We start from the raw sequence: 16935 nt of genomic DNA on the forward strand, positions 1-16935 counted from the left end.
ATTTCTGGACTAGGCAACACTAAGTGTTGCCAGGTGCAATCTGACATTTCCATTGGAAAGTTTGACATTTTTAAGCATAACATCACTCAGAACGTTTTGTCATTTAATCGTAAATTGTTTTATTTACAGGGAATTAAAAAATTCATCTCGGCCAAAAACTGGAATTAACTCGTGAACATTTTCGTGTGATCATTTTTCACAACTTTCGACGTGGATTATCACGACAAGAGTGCATCGATGAACTAAAATCTTTGTATGGCTATGAAGCACCATTCTATAGCACTGTGAAAAACTATTACAACGAATTCAATCGTCGCCGACGCTCGCTCAAAGACGAATTCCGTGAAGGTCGTCCAAAAACAGCCGTTGTGCCAGAAAACATCGATGCCGTACGTGAACTGATAATGCAAGACCGTCATGTAACATACCTTCAGATAGAGGCATGCCTATGCATTTCTCCCACCAGCATACATTCGATATTGCATGAACACCTGGCCGTAAAAAAGGTTTGTTCTCGTTGGATCCCGCACAATTTGACAATCGCTCAAAAAAAGGCTCGTATGGATTGGTGTAAAGAAATGCTGAAAAAATACGATCGCGGTGTTTCAAAAGACGTTTATAAGATCGTCACAGGTGACGAATCATGGATCTATGCGTATGAGCCCGAAACAAAACAGCAATCGACCGTGTGGGTCTTCCAAGACGAGCCAAATCCAACGAAAAAAAAAACATTTTCGTTGATAAATATGCCTATTTTCATTATTAGGCCAGAAATATATATATAAAGATATAGCAGCCCTCGTATCTTGGATTCGATTTCCGCTTCGACCAACATCCAAAACTGTTAACCACGCTGATTCTCCAAGGTTTGCCGATAGCCAACGAGCAAAATCTACTCAGAAATCCAATAAAATTAGTAGCTTTAGCATATTGAGCCCCAGTGTAGCACCAAGACATCAAATTGACTTCATAAAACTTAAACTTTTTTATTAGCTACCATCTCTGAAGAAATTGTTCAGATCGAATCACTATAGCATAAAGTTGTTTTGTCATTTGTATGCATTTTTATAGTAACTATAGTTCCTCCTAAATAATCTACATATATAAATAAAGCTCGATTGTCACTTATACTTGTAGAGGTATAGATAAGTAGCCGCCTCACTTACGGAGGTCCATGAGGCAAAAACGGCTCTCTCTCTTACTGAGGTTTCTGTTTCTCGCTAATAGAGGTTTTGGGAGCCTAAAATTACGGATTCTGGCTATTACTCTCACTTATAGAGTTTTATCACTTATCCAGCTCTCACTTATAGTCCAGTCATTATGGTAAGATTTACAGAAATGTATATCGAATTCCGAGATTCTTACCTAATTTAAGCTTAAGTGACTGGACTATTACCCAGGTTGGACTATATATTATTTTCGACTTGATTAATATCACATAATTTCAGTGAGATCTGTCCGAAATTTCAAGATCCGTGAGGAAATGTACGAAACATGCTGAATACCAATTCATTTAGATGGAGCACTTCATCTACATGTGTTATATGTGAGATGTACCCAATTTCGGAAAGTACCATTTTCAAGTAATCGCTAATATGCGATACTTTTTACGAATAAACGTTAGGTGATATTGGCTCCACCCTAGTCATGTTGGTTTTGTATATATTGTATGTACATATGTATGTGTATATATCATTTTCTGGTTGAAGCTCAGATGGATATTTTTATCCAAACTCTAATATGTACCGAATTCCGGTACCATGTTTAAATTGCCTATTGTATGTTGTATGTAACTATTTATTCTACACATGTATGTATATCAAAAAATTCTCTAAATTCCGAAAATTCTTAAATATATGGAACTATCAACGCTAATAAATTGTTAACATTTCATAATTTATTAGCCCCCGTATGCATCAAACGGTTATTACGTATTTTTGTTTTGCCAAAATTTTGGCAAAAATATAAATTTTTACATATTTACGCAGTTTTGTTATTGTTTTATTAGCAACAATGTTTGGCACAATCACAGTGGTCGAAAAGAACGCTGAGAGTAACTGCCGGCGCACCGTACACCTACTCACTTACACACTTCCTCACACTGGACGTTACACATATACATACATATATAAATCTGCTAGCGTACTCCCGGCAAGTGGAGCTCAAGCTTTGCGCGTGCATACACACGCGCAAGTGGAGGCATCAATACAACAGCTAGCGGCATGTTCGTCACTACGAATGAGTGCGCGCCAGCAGCGTACGCGCTTAAATGCTTTAATTTAAATTTTAGTCTTTTGATATACGCCGTATGTGATGCGTCGGTGCTGTTCTGAAAATTAATTGCTGTCTTTTAGTTTGCTAAATAAATTCGCGTAAAATAATTTTTATGTGTGTGTGTTATTGTTTTTATTTGACAATTCGGTTTTATGCACATAAATAACATATCTACCATATGTGTCTACATGCAAAGTATGAACGCACCTCAATTAATGAGAAATTTTTCGACATTAAAAAAAAATATATATATTAAAAAAACATAAACAAAAAAAAAATATATTAAAATATCTAATTAAATTGAAAATTGTTAGCAATTAATATTAGTAATAATAATTTAGTAAAAAAAAATATGCAGCATTGTTTTTGTGACGCAAATGATCGTTTAGTTGCGACCGCCGACGTGGGTTCAAGTTGTCACAAAATGTACAGATGTGTGTATGTGTGCGAACACTTGAACTTGAGCCACCTAGTGCCGTGAAACTTTGTTTGTTATCAGCACAAATAAAAAGAAAAATTTAAAAATAAAATGTACAAGAGAAACAACAAATATTTTTGTGCTTTTGTTGCCAATACTGTGGTAGTCAATATAATTATTACTAATATCAGTAATTAACTCACTTAACAAGTGCTCATATGCCTCATTCATTAGACGCGCAGTGAAAATAAAATCAGCCATACAAACGTATGCTCGTACTTTGTGTACACTTTATTGTGTTATCAGTTTGACTGCTGGTTTATACCGCCTAAATTACTTATAGTGCTTATAGTGTTAAAGCAATGCCGATTTCTTTGTATGTTTGTATGTTCTACATGTGCACAGTAAACAGAAAGAGCCGATCACAACAAAATAGTAAAAATTGCGAAACACTAAAGAACAAGTACACGAATGTACATATGTACCAGAAGCTAAGAATATGGGCAAGCAATTCATGTAATGTTTTTGTGCTTCTTGTATTTGTTCTACAATGTACATACATATGTACATCAAGTGATGAAAGTGCGATTAAGAGCATAACAGGTGGTAAATAGTAGGGGAGAGCATACAAAGTGCGTGTGTAGAAAAGTATATAAAACAAAAAATAAAAGTCTGCGAGAATAACAAATAAATATGTGTGTACAACAGTAATAATATTGCTACCATACAAAAAATATTATTCAAAAATAATACTACCTGGATTGCATACAATATTAGCCTATATATATGTATGTACATATGGACGAGCACTGAGCATAACGGATTTTATGTTATTACGTGTGATTTTCCCGCAGAACTTAAAATTATAATTATTTTTTGTTTTTTTTTTTATGACAAGCTTTTGAAAATAATAAATAAATTTATATGTGTGTGAGAAAGAGAGAAGTAACGGTCTTTTAATTTTTAAGAAGCCTTTAATAGTTTTAATATAAATTATTTTTGTGCTAATGAAATTGCAGAAAATGTGTACTTTGTGCTGCCAGATTGCTTTAAATAGTCAACATAATGTAATTTTTAGCATAGAAAAAAATTAAAAAAGTAAAATAATACAGTGGCCATATAAAATTTTAAATTTAAAAAGTGGGCGTAAAAGATTGAGTGTAGCGTTTGCTGTATGGCACGTAGCGTCGTCCTGCTGGAACCAAATGTTGTCCAATTCTTCCTCTTCAATTTGCTTGTTCTTGCGGTTCCTGCGGTTCCTTCTTCATTTTCGAAGAAAAATGGGCCGATGATTCCTCCAGACCAAAATCCGCACCATACAGTGATTCGTGCTGGATGCATTGTCTTCTCGACGATTACGTGCGGGTTTTTTGTGCCCCAAATGCGACAATTCTGCTTGTTAACATAACCATCGAGGTGGAAATGAGCCTCGTCCGAAAAGATGATTTTCGGTAAAATTGAATGGGTTGAAGACTCACCACTTTGGAAAAAAGTTTTCAATATTTCCCAGTTTTCTTCTAGTGAATAGCGACCCATTTCGTAAATTTTAGACTTTTTACTGAATATCTGTCACTTTCCGAATGGTATTTGACGTTTCCAATGTCGAAATATAGATAATTCAAATTTAAAACGTTAGATAGCCCACCCGTAGTTGATCAACATTAACCGATGATCAACACGTCAATAAAATAAAGGAATTGATGCTTAAGATATCGACGATGAACAGTCAGAGATCTTACTGGCACCATTGGAATATCGGAAGAATCAGTGAAAACCATTTTAAAAGAGCATTTGGGCGTAAGAAAAGTGAAATCACAATTGATTCCAAAATCACTAAATTTTTCGAAAAACAGCGTCGCGTCAATGTCTGTGAAACAATGCTTTATTGACTTTAATACTGGCGATGAGTTTTGTATCTATGCTTACGACCATGAAACAGACGATCAATCGGCCGAATATCCTGGCAAAGTTGAGCCGAAGCCGAAAATAGGTCACAAATTAAGGTTATGTTGTCAGTTTTCTTCGGTTATCGAGGTGTAGTGCACTCCGAATTCCTTCCGACTGGTCAAACTGGCAACAGGGAATACTGTTTGAGTGTTATACGTCGTTTGCGCGAAGCTTTTCGTAAGGAGGCATTGTCGCATACTGCATTGATTCTTCGTGAGTTTTTCGCCAAATTTCCAAAAAATATTGCGTCGCAATCACCGTATTCGCCCGATTTAGCTCCGTTTGACTTCTGGCTATTCAGCAAACTCAAACGACCACCACAGGGAAATTGTTTTAACTCAATTGAAGACATTAAACTTGAATCGCTACGCGCATTGAAGGCTATTCTGCAAATTGACTTTAACCACTATTTCGAGGATTAGAAAAAACGTTGTTTGAGAGGGACGACATAGATTTTGAATAATAAATTAAGAATTTTGAAATTATGAAAAATGTTTACTATTTTTTGCTCATAGTAGTATTTTATATAAACGATATAAATTAGATGAGATTTCTTGAGAATTGGTGATAGGTACTTTCTTGGACCTGCATCAACAAGAAAAATTAATAATAATTTTAATAAAATAAAATTAAATAATTTAATAGAAAATAATAGAAAACACGAAAGGACTTCTGCTGTACCGAAGTTATAATATCCTACACAGATGCATTTCTTATAGCTTTACAGCGAAATATATTTATATCGATTTTGATTGGCCTGTCTGTATGGCAGCTACGTATGCTATTGTGAAGCGACTTGAACAATATGTTCAAATATTGTATCGTTGCTAAATTTAGTGAAAAAATCTTGCCAAATAAAAACGTTTTCTAAAGCAGAACTTGATTTCGATTTGGTATATGGTTAATAGTTCGATATCGACAAATGAGCAGCTTTTTAAGGAGAAAAATATTTATTTATATTTAATATATAGAATTTTCAGATCGATATTTCAAAAAATGATAATAATAATTTCAAAAAATACTAATAAAAATGAATGATTAATTATTAAAGCAATGCGAGCGCATCTAAGTCTCGCCCGCGCTTCAGTTTAGCTCTTCCTAACTTCTCTTTAATATTCATACTCGTATATAGCATAACATACAATTTTTTTTATTGAAACAAAATCATTAGAAAGACATTGTTTATCGTTTGAAGCACGAAAGCAATGAAGCATTGTAGTCTAAAAAATAAAAAAAAAAATGTAATTAAAAGCTGCCATAGGAGCCAAATAATTTACATACATATATTTAATGCTCAAACTTAACTGCGCAGCAAAATTAACAGTAACAAAGACTGGAATAACTGCAAAGAATTTGTGAAAAAAATCATGTACATACATACATACATATCTACACACATTTATAAATGTCTGAAAAGTGTTATTCGATTTTTAACTAGCTAATTATTGTGAAAGCTAATAAATTGTGCACTTTACTAAATATGTGACAAGTAGAAAAAAGTAATTATCAATTAAATGAACTTCCTTAGTAGCGAATTTAAATTGGAATAAAAACAGTGAGTATTTATTTTTAAATAAATTATCAACTTAATTTTTATATAATTATATTTTTATGGAGTATTAAGTATATAATTTATTATCAAAACTGTAATGTAAATGCAAATATTTATTATTTTTGTGGAAAACTGTTCAAATAGATTAAGCCGACTTAAGCTATAGCGTGTTTGTTGGTTCTAGTAAAAATTTATACATATTTCTTAACCCATCTAATGGTAGTTTGAAGTTTTATAGCGTCGTTATTGATTATACCGAAACCATATAGAGTTTCGAAAAAGTTAAGATAACACAATACTTAACCAATGACTTCAGCAGACTTAGCCACTTTGATATGTGAGTAACCCGCAGGTAAGAAGCTCATATCGTTTTAAAGAGAACTAGATTCCTTTCACCAAATTCTATATTATCATTTAGTATGTATGCCGCTTATTGGGATCTTTGAATTTGTATAAAATTTTCGTAGTATGTAAGACTGGCCATTGGGCATTAGTATTGACGGTAACTTTTTTCGGCGTCAATTCTCTAGAGGTCTGAGAACAGGAAAAGTTGCTTGCGGTCGGATTCGAATAATTCAGTGGGAGCATTTCGAAGCTCATGAAATGTATGACACTTTTGAGTTCGCGTGGCATTCACTGTGCATAGAGCTTTCTCATATTCAAATCTTCATGGGTGATATATTTAACTTAACCTTTCATATCTTTAGAGATCTCTCTTGTTCAAATCTATCTTACAGCCATCCACAATCGTTTTTGCAGCTTCGACGAAATTTTCCTTGGTTGCTAACGAATTGTATGTATATTTATCGTAGAAAACCCATCAAGATTCTTTCTCTTAATCTCTTGAATACCTCGAAATAAGCCTCACTTGTGATTTTCTATATTTCTGCGCCAATTATTCAGCTATATTTGAAAAGAAAAGTCGACATTTCGATATCGTTGTTAGTGCTAAGCTGTTATCAAAGATTCTACCGTAGCGACTTTGTTCTACTGCTTGCTTACTTCCAAATAATTCTTCATTTTGAAATGATTCAGGGTGGTTCTTCCCAAATCTGATTGATCTGACAGTGTTCATATAAATACTAATATCTATACGGTCAGGATATTTTTCGGTCCTCTCGAAAACTCGACCAAACTCCCCCAAACTCTCTTCTTCATAGGTAATTGATTAAGATGGAAAATAAGCGACAAATACAACTTCTTTGAATGCTAAAATTCACAGTTAGTACATTCCTGTCGATTTCCTATCTAAAACAAATATATTTAATATTTCCTTGTAATGTGAGTTGGCGGCAAAATTAAACTTAACTCAAGGTCACAACATTTGAAGCTTTCAGTTTGGTATCTTATCAGAGGAAAATGGTATACAGAATGGAGACAGCTGTTGCGAAAGGTTTAATGACAGATGTAAAAATAGGATTATGACGCATCAAGCGGTTTAGATTACGATTACATATACATACATATACGTACATATATAACGGGTGATCCAAGTAGAACTACTTTTTGAATAGCCAAAAAGATCAGGCGTGAGTCGAGTCAAGGTGTCATGATACTTTTGTTTGTCATCATGGGAAGACTTACGCCTGAACAACGTTTACAAATTGTTAAATTTTATTATGAAAATTCACGTTCTGGAAAGAATGTGTTTCGCGTGCTTCGTTCAACTTATGGTCAACATAATTGGTCTACTGAGCATACTAATCGCAACGCCATCACCCATCTTAAGATCCAGAATTCATTATTGGATAATATTCGAGGGAATAGATCTCGTCCAGCACGCAATGAGGAAAATATATCAGCCGTAGCTGAGAGCGTACACGAAGACCATGAATAATCGATTCCGCGCCGGATTTATCGAGAGAACATTTCGGTGAACAGTGATTTTCAAGTTTTGGCTGGTCGATTGACCACCAAGATCAAGTGTTATCACATTGTTTTATTGTGGGAATATGTAAAGACTAAACAGATTTTCTATGCGGACATTCACGCTTCGTTTCAGGCCTTGGCGCAAAACATCACGCTTGTTATTGGTCTGTTACTAGTCGAAATGTTCGAACGAGTCATCGAAAATTGGACTCAACAGATGAACCTTCTGAGTCGTAGCCACGGCCAACATTTGAAAGAGATAATTTTCAAAAAGAAAATGCCAAAGGATGTTCTTTCGAATGTAAATAAACATTCTCTATTAAATTTGAAGTTTCTGTGTTTTTTCTTTTAAAAAGTAGAGAACCACGAAATGTATGACCCTTTATGTATGGAACAAGAGTAATATTTGTAAATAATCCAGATGCTGTTAGATCTGTGGTAAAAATTAATCCTTTGTGGAACCGCTTATGGAAAGTGGTTGTTATCTTTATATGTGTTTTAGTTGTGGGTTCACTAATTGTACATCTATCAATTAATAAGTCATAATACTATTTCCTTTTATTTTTATTTATCATTATAAATATTAAATGCATACTTACATATGTATATGGTCCATAAAACTGTTAGTTTTCTAGTAGAAGATTTCTAGATTATTTCCTCATATAAAATGTGGCTGCACAGCTTGATATATGTAAGTTAATTGCTATTTTATATATAAAAACAAATAAGTATAAGTATGTAAATATGTGCAAATCGGCATTCAACAGACATAAAATTTAATGGCTGATAGGTGTTTACGATCATCTTGACATTAATCCACTCATTAAACTTGACCAAATGTGCTCGACAGAGGATTGAACTTGGCACGTAAATTAAGAAATATTTCTAGATATACTATATAAATACAGTTTACGGTATACATAAGTATGTATGTATGCATAGAAATACCGTTATGTGTATATACATATATATAAATATATATGATTTATAAAGTTGGATGAAATTCTTCAAAAGAACTTCACATAAACGGAAGTGGACACTTTTGTAGGTAGCTGTACATATATAGTACGTATATCTAGAATGTATATTAAGTTTGGTAAAAAGAAGACTATTAGTTTTCCAATAAAAGCGTTTAATGGTTTTTGCCCTTATGACGTAAGAAAGAACATAAGATTTCTAAAAAACTAGTTGAGCCTGCGCAAACGTTGGCCAAACCAAGGCAGATGGTCGCGGTAGGTTTTACTATGTGTTTGGTAGGATTTGCAGATAATCATCTACTAAGAGCTGCTCCCCTATGGCCAAACTCTTAATTTGGCCTTGTACGAGGTATGACAATTAAGTAATGAGACTGATTCCATAAAAACCGTATATTTGAAAATTATTCTACAACTCTGTCATCCCCTTCAAAGTAGTCCCCTTGGGCAGCTATAAAGCGATTGCAGTGCGTTTTCCATGCCTTGTAACATTTGTGGAACGCTTCGACTGGGATGTCCGCGAGTACCCTATTCACGGCCGCCTGGATGTCCGTAATCGACTTAAAATGGGTTCCTTTGACCACCGATTTTGTTTTAGGAAACAAAAAAAGTCACAGGGTGAATAAGGCGGCTGTTGCAACACCGCGATCCCTTTAGAGGCCAAATACGGGGACACGCTGAGGGCGGTGTGACACGGCGCGTTGTCGTGATGAAGGATTCAGTTACGAGTGATGTCTGGGCGCATCCTGTTTACTCGTTTTCGCAATCTTTCGAGTACTTGGAAATAGTGGACTTGATTCACAGTTTTCCTCGGTGGAACGAATTCTTTGTGAACGATTCCACAGCCATCAAAAACGGCAATAATAATCGTTTTCACCTTCGACTTGCTCATGCGAACTTTTTTCGGGCCGCGGAAAGAGACAACCATTGTAACTTTGGCATGACGTAAAGCGTGTTCCATGAGGACAACTCCAAGTCGCGCGCATTGATAGTGATTCGCCAGAAGCTTCGGGAGTTTAGTTAAGAAGTTCTTTTGCATCCGCGTTAAAGTCCGGACCTCACGCATGTATATGTAAATGTAATTCTTAATCGTCATGGTTGTAAACCAGCTGAAAAATGTCGTAGGTGTGTAATACTCGTAAAGTGAGTCGTAAAAATCATATTGTTTTTCTGTTCAAGTATGTATGTATGTAATATAAAAATGCTTCGTTTATTACTGAATTTGAGTAAAAGTGTACATATTTCTTTCATATAAACTTTGGTTTTTCAAATGAAACTCACTAAATTCAATATTGAGGTAGTAAAGGTGGCGTAACTTGATTCAGATACTAGCGTATATATATACTCGTATATGTATATATACTATACGGAAGACAGAGTACCGCTTGTAAACACGTAACTGAAGCGCAGACATGTTAATTTAGAAATTTCAGGTTTCATACATAATTACCAACTAAGATTCAATCTAATTTACATTTATATTTTATTGTTTGTGCTTTTCAACGCAAGTTTTTCGCTGCTTTTAGTTCGTGTTTAATAGACTCCTAACAAGTAGGTGTACTAAATTGACAGACTGTATTTTCAGCGGAAGTTTACCTAAATATCATAACTAAGACCACTTAGCGAGATATAATGACTTAATCGGATGAAGATTGTACAAGCGATGGCAATTTAACTTGGTATCCAACTTAATGTTTGACGACTAGTTTGAAGCCGGCTTTTCTGGTTCGGGTTTGATGGCTTCTATGCGTAGCTTCTTGATATTAGTAATCCCTAAGCATTAAAATTTTATATTATACAATCTCATTAAAAGATTTTTGAGTTATCCATCTGAATTTTTATTACGTCCTTTTCACCCCAAGAAGCGGCTTATTTATGAGAACCGCCGATGTCGGACCATTATAGCGTGAAACTGCCATACAAACGGAACGATAGAAATTTGACATGTTCAGGAGCAAATTTTGCAGATGGGACTACAATAGAATATAGGCCTCTTACGAACTGTTCGATAAAAATTCAGTTCTGGTATGAAAAAACTTTTTTATTCGACATTATATCTTCGGCATGGATTATTATTTAAGCAAACAATTTTATGAGACAACGATCTTCAAACGATTCATTAACACTATATAACAGAAAAACTGATGATTTACATAAATTACATAGTAACTTTGTCAGTTGAGGCGCGTTGGCCACGGCGAATACCGCATTTGATGGAACGATGAGCTGTATGAGATATACGACGACATTGACATAGTTCAGCGAATTAAAAGACAGCGGCTACGCTGGGTAGGTCATGTTGTCCGGATGGATGAAAACACTCCAGCTCTAAAAGTATTCGACGCAGTCCCCGCCGCGGGAAGCAAAGGAAGAGGAAGACCTCCACTCCGTTGGAAGGACCAAGTGGACACGGACCTGGCTTCGCTTGGAATATCCAATTGGCGCCACGTAGCGAAGAGAAGAAACGACTGGCGCGCTGTTGTTGACTTGGCTATAATCGCATAAGCGGTGTCTACGCCAGTAAAGAAGAAGAAGAAGAGCGCTACTAAAGCGCTTAAAAAAACAAAAAACAGTTTTGGTATCAATGAAATTCTTTATTAATGTGAAAGTAAATTCAATGTTATTAAGTATGAAACTCCGTAATCGAGTTTCTTGTAGAAATCCAGACGCTCAACCCAATAGAGGCGGACCCAGAGTAGAATTTTGTGGGGGAGCTTTAAAATTTTGTACTTGCAACTCAAAGTCCTTTTCTTCACGGAGTGTCACTTATGATGGCAATAATGTATAACTTTTAACTTTGGGGTGGGATGTACTCTCCGCAGTTCTCCCCCGTGGATCCGCCTCTGAAACCCAATTTTCGACGGTTTTCAAGCATACTGCTGCAATTTCATGTTCGATTTTCGTACGAAGTTCATTTAGCGTCGCTGGCTTGTTGGCATAGACCACAGACTTGACGTAGCTCCACAGGAAATAGTCTAACGGCGTCAAATCGCACGACCGAGGCTTTCCGTTTTTAAAAGATATGTCATAGGTATATACATACACATATTGTATATCAGCTACTGTACATAATAAAATAAATATAAATATTTTACTTATATAAGCGGAATAAGATAAAAGATATATAGAAATATATATATTTCTGTATAAGTTGTTGTGTAAATATTAATGTTTATTATTAAATTTAAATATTGTGCTTACTTTTTCTTCATTGTGGAAAAATGCGTTGGCATTTTTGACAAAAACAATCTGGTGCATGAATGCGTGTGTATATATGACCGGATGATCAGCATAATTTATTAGTCATATAATTAAATAAACTAAACTACATATACATTTAGTAGGTATTATGAAGATTAGTTTAGTATAATATCGCGCTGACGCAACGCAATTTAATTCTACGGACGTGGGTTGCTCTCAACATTTTTGGAACAACCAAACAAAAACTGAACATTGCTTATTTGCAAAATACGCTTTGACATTTATTTGCAAAAATATTCGAAGCGTTTTGCGTAGTCCAATAATTTTTTGAATTAAAAACAACTCAAAATTCTTTTAAAGCTGGACCGAAAATCACTGAATGAAAAGTAACTACAACTCGTCAATTCAATGCTTTGATTAGAAATATAAAGACCTCATAAAACTTTATAATGGAAACCTCAGGCGAAGCCTGAAAGTAGTAGACATTCCCAAGTTCTGAATTATAAACAGCGACCTTCGTATGAGTGTTCTGGAAATAATAAATTTGTTGATTCAAAAAATCTTGAAAATGCGAAGTTCCATTTTAAGCCTCATTGAACATTTGGACAAAGCAAAATTATTTGAAAATTCACCTCTTTGACCTTTGCAAGGAAATGCGAACTTTTTTAAGCATTATAAAAATATACTTATGAATATTAAAAATATTGAAAAAAGACATGGAAAATTTTATATACATTTTTAAGTTTATATAATTGCATATATTATTTATTTTTGAAAAGAATATATTCTAAAAATTTGGTTCAAAAACAAAACAACAACAACAAACAAAACTCAACTACATAAATTTTGTATATAATTTTAGAGTTTTATTCTAAAACAAGTAAGGAAGGGTTAAGTTCGGGTTTAACCAAACATTTTATACTCTTGCAACTTGCAAAGATTAAAGACCGCGAAACTCCTTCTGGTGCTGACAAAACTTTATATTAATTTTCGACTTTAGTATCGAACCGATTTTGTCTATTTTTGCTAATCCAAACACAAAGTATCATATGGAGTGAAGTCAGCTGGATGTTCGAAAATGCTGATATTAGTTATATTGGGTAAGTTTTTACCCAATTTTATCCATTTTAGGCACAAAATTCATACACTGTTATGAGCAAAAAACTCACATACTGCCCGATTTATCAGGGAAGTATTGACCCGATTCAACCCATTTGTATCACATAGACAAACTACTATCAGGAAAAGAGTCTCTGTGAATTTTAATTATAAATGTGACACATTGGCCTATATTTTCAGTAAAAAGTCAATTATAGGTACTGGGGTCAATATATTCGGTACCCAGGGCCTTGAAAAGTTGTTATTGGATTTGGACAATTTCTGGTCATAAGGGGGCGTACTCTAAAGGCATTTTTCGCACAACGTTTTATCCCGTTATATTTCTTTATTATTGATTTGTGAACTCGAATGGGAAAAATCAGATAGAACTTAAAATTGTGTTCTATTAGAAGTAGGCATGGCTGTAGTCCGCTTTAGCTCATTTTCGCTCTGCAATATATAAAGGTCGGAGGATGTCACATACCAAATTTCAAATCGGTAGGGTGGATATCGAAATATGTGGTTTCCCTTAAAAGTACCTCAGTAGCGGAGAGTCTCAACATCACTTATGGGTCGACTTCACACATTTTGGTTGATGTTTGGGGTATGAAGTGTGTCAATGTTAGACTCGCATTGAAATTTTTGACTTTTTTGCAAAACCTAACTTCGAACTAAAGAAACAAGGTTTATGAATATGACATTGAAAGTGTTCAACAATGTCTCGACCGATTAGTGCTCCAAAAATGAGCTGAAATCGAAAAAAAACCAAACTTATAAAGTCATCCCAGTCGAAGCTTATATTAAGTGAATGGGGAATTGCATTAAGCGTTGACCTGCTTGTATTGGCTCAGGAGTCTATTTTAATGGCAATACTTCTGATTTGTAAAAGTTTACAAATTCAAATTATAGGACACTAGACCAACATTTACGCCTTAGAAACTTGTTATATAAAGTGGTAAAATGTTATGGAACATTGTTTTACGTTTTTAACTTTGACAGTCTTATATTCTAAAAGTAAAGAGAGAAGTATCAGCTTGTGATTCATGTTCTAGAATATGCAGAAATATGTATGCATTCCTTAATTTAATACCAATTATTAGCCCTATCATAGGCTATAAATCCGGAACTCCAAGTAATTGGAAACAAACTAAAACAACGAAATTTCCTATAATAAAAACGCCCAAATTTTCTATTACTAAATCTCCAACCAAATCTTTTGAGCTTGTTTTGGTTTAAGATACCTAGTTGATCTGGCCATATTCAGTACGTTGTCAATTAATTGTAGCTATGTGGACAGGGGCGAGTGTGTTGTTTTGCTATCATTGAATTGTGAATATTTCCATTATTGCCAAATACTTACCTGTAAACTCATGTGTGTTTACTCAATTCGCGATTTAGTAAATACATGCAGGGTGGTCCATATAGTAATTTATATGTTAGAATGCATTGGATTATTACATTAACTATAAAATAACATGTTATTTATTTGTCAGTTTTGGCTGGTGCAGCTTTTGAATCCGGACGTTGAAAATATTTCTAAATCTAACGAATCCTTTCTTCACGTTCGCCAGCCCTAAGCAGGACTTACGTGTTATGACGCCTGCCTACCATACCCTTTATCTTCGTCTCCTATAGCTTTATATTATTTCTTGCGGGATCACCCCCAGGCATTTCTTCGCAAGAGGAAACTTTAGCCGGTTGCCTCTATGACTTAAAATTCTAATATTCCTGGTTGATCATCAGTTTCCCGCTATTCATTTGCCACTCTTTCCTTCTTAGCTGTACTAGGGCTATCGCGCTCTATTCTTATACCAGCTTCCACACCAGTTGGGATTGAATCTTGTGCGTTTTTTATACTTTCTCTCTTCCGTCTTTGTAACGTGACTACATAAATAATTTGCGGGACACCTTTTCACTCATGAATATTTATACCTTAAGAATGTTGGCTTAGAAGGGGGTCAATTTTGGCATTTACTTAGGATGGTAAATTGTCTCGGGAGGAACGAGGTTCCAGAAACCCACTGCCACCATAGAAAGGCTATATCCAGTAAATCAATGCTTTCCAGCCTGTGGTTTTCATTTTGTTGCCCCTTTAATGGAAGTGACTTTGCCAATTTTCTTTGGCAAAGAGCTGTCATTGTTTGAAGAACATATGATAAAGAAACCGTTATATGGATTACCCTGCATTTCATCTACTACACGGAAATATAGCTTATTCCTTACAGAATATTGTAGAGCAAATGCGTTCTCTTGCTGTGAGGAGAATTGTTTGTGTGGAAACATCTGGCATAACCAAAAATGGCGGGGTATTTATACATATATTTACAAGAAAAGTAAGGTGCAGTGAAATTCGTAAACAATTCAATATAATGCATGTGTAATATTACGCCAAATTGCATATGCATGCACATATATATGTATCTGTGCACAGATTATAAGTATTTATAGAATATGTATTGTATTATTTTCGTATATGTTTCATTTAAAACTGTTTTCTAAAATTGGCAGCAGTGAACAAGTGAGATCACGGAATCAATTAAATTAAAATAAGAAGGATAGAATTTCATTTCATTTCATATAAAGACCATACGTAAGTAACTATGCCCATAAGACATCAATGGTCAATGGTTTACAGCAGCCTCCAAGATGCAGTATCGGTTAGTTGAGCTTTACTTGGATTAAGTAACATTCTTGAAGGATATTCCCGTCGAATAAGGACATTCGATTTTAACAAGCTCAAGAGAAGCGTATTTTTCGCCAGCTAAATTATTCCAGTTTTCGGAGCTTCCCGCTAGAGAACACAATTCCTTTCTTATTGACCAAAGCTGACCTTCCGCTGTCAATCCTACTGTATGAGTACACTTAGCAAAACGTTTGTGACGATCAATCCTGGCTTGGCCACAATTCCGCGGGATCGCCGTATTTCATCTTGGCCATTTTAAGCGTGACGTTGCCTTTCATTACCTGTAACCATCTGCTTCAGAAATGGATCGATTTTGTTGCGATTCAGCAGCCATACATCGACCTTTTTGTATTCAGCCTTTTCAAATCTGTATGAATAAACGCTTTGTTTTCCGTGCTTATCTTCAATCAAAATGTTGATAGCTGCTGGATCAAGAGTAAAAATTCTAAAGCGCAGCAAAAGTTATATGTGAATCAGCCATTATATGCTCTACTACGCAGTACATGCCGGTAAAATCATTGCCAAGATCATTCATTGACTTTTTCGCGTATAAAATGCGCGTGATAGACGCACTCGTACCTACGCACGTGTAATCGGGTATACGAGTACGAGTGTAAACAGAAATATGTATTCGTACTTATGTATATGTATTTACATCTGCCTCTGTGCACCATGTGCATTTAAAATTGAGTCACTGTAGGAAAAATTAAACATTTTCGGTTGCATATGCATTAGAGCGGGTTAATTTTTTTTTAAAAAATCGCGTATGCAAAAAATGTTTTATGAATCATTTTGAAAAACTTAGACTATGGGTCTAAAATCGGTTTAGACGAAGCGGCTTTTAAGGCGATAGGTTATATGGGAGATATATGATAGAGCTGCCCGATTCCGACAAATGATCAATAGAACACTCGGATAT

General features: G+C 34.9%; 1 long non-coding RNA gene across 12 annotated transcripts in view; it reads left to right on the forward strand.

Annotated features, from left to right (window-relative positions):
* The first annotated feature begins 1877 nt into the window (after positions 1-1877).
* LOC105233374 (uncharacterized) overlaps positions 1878-16935 on the forward strand; it is a 56912-nt gene continuing 41854 nt past the window's right edge. Inside the window, exons 1-2 of one of the 12 annotated variants that reach the window (XR_007421395.1) lie at positions 1878-3298; positions 5952-6194. This is a non-coding gene — a long non-coding RNA (uncharacterized LOC105233374). Of the gene's footprint in view, positions 3299-5810; positions 6195-16935 lie in introns of all 12 variants that reach the window. The other 11 variants (XR_007421397.1, XR_002184086.3, XR_003846203.2 and 8 more) reach the window with 11 other exon arrangements.

The sequence above is a fragment of the Bactrocera dorsalis genome, chromosome 1, assembly GCF_023373825.1.
Source record: "Bactrocera dorsalis isolate Fly_Bdor chromosome 1, ASM2337382v1, whole genome shotgun sequence".
NCBI classification, from domain to species: Eukaryota; Metazoa; Arthropoda; class Insecta; order Diptera; family Tephritidae; genus Bactrocera; species Bactrocera dorsalis.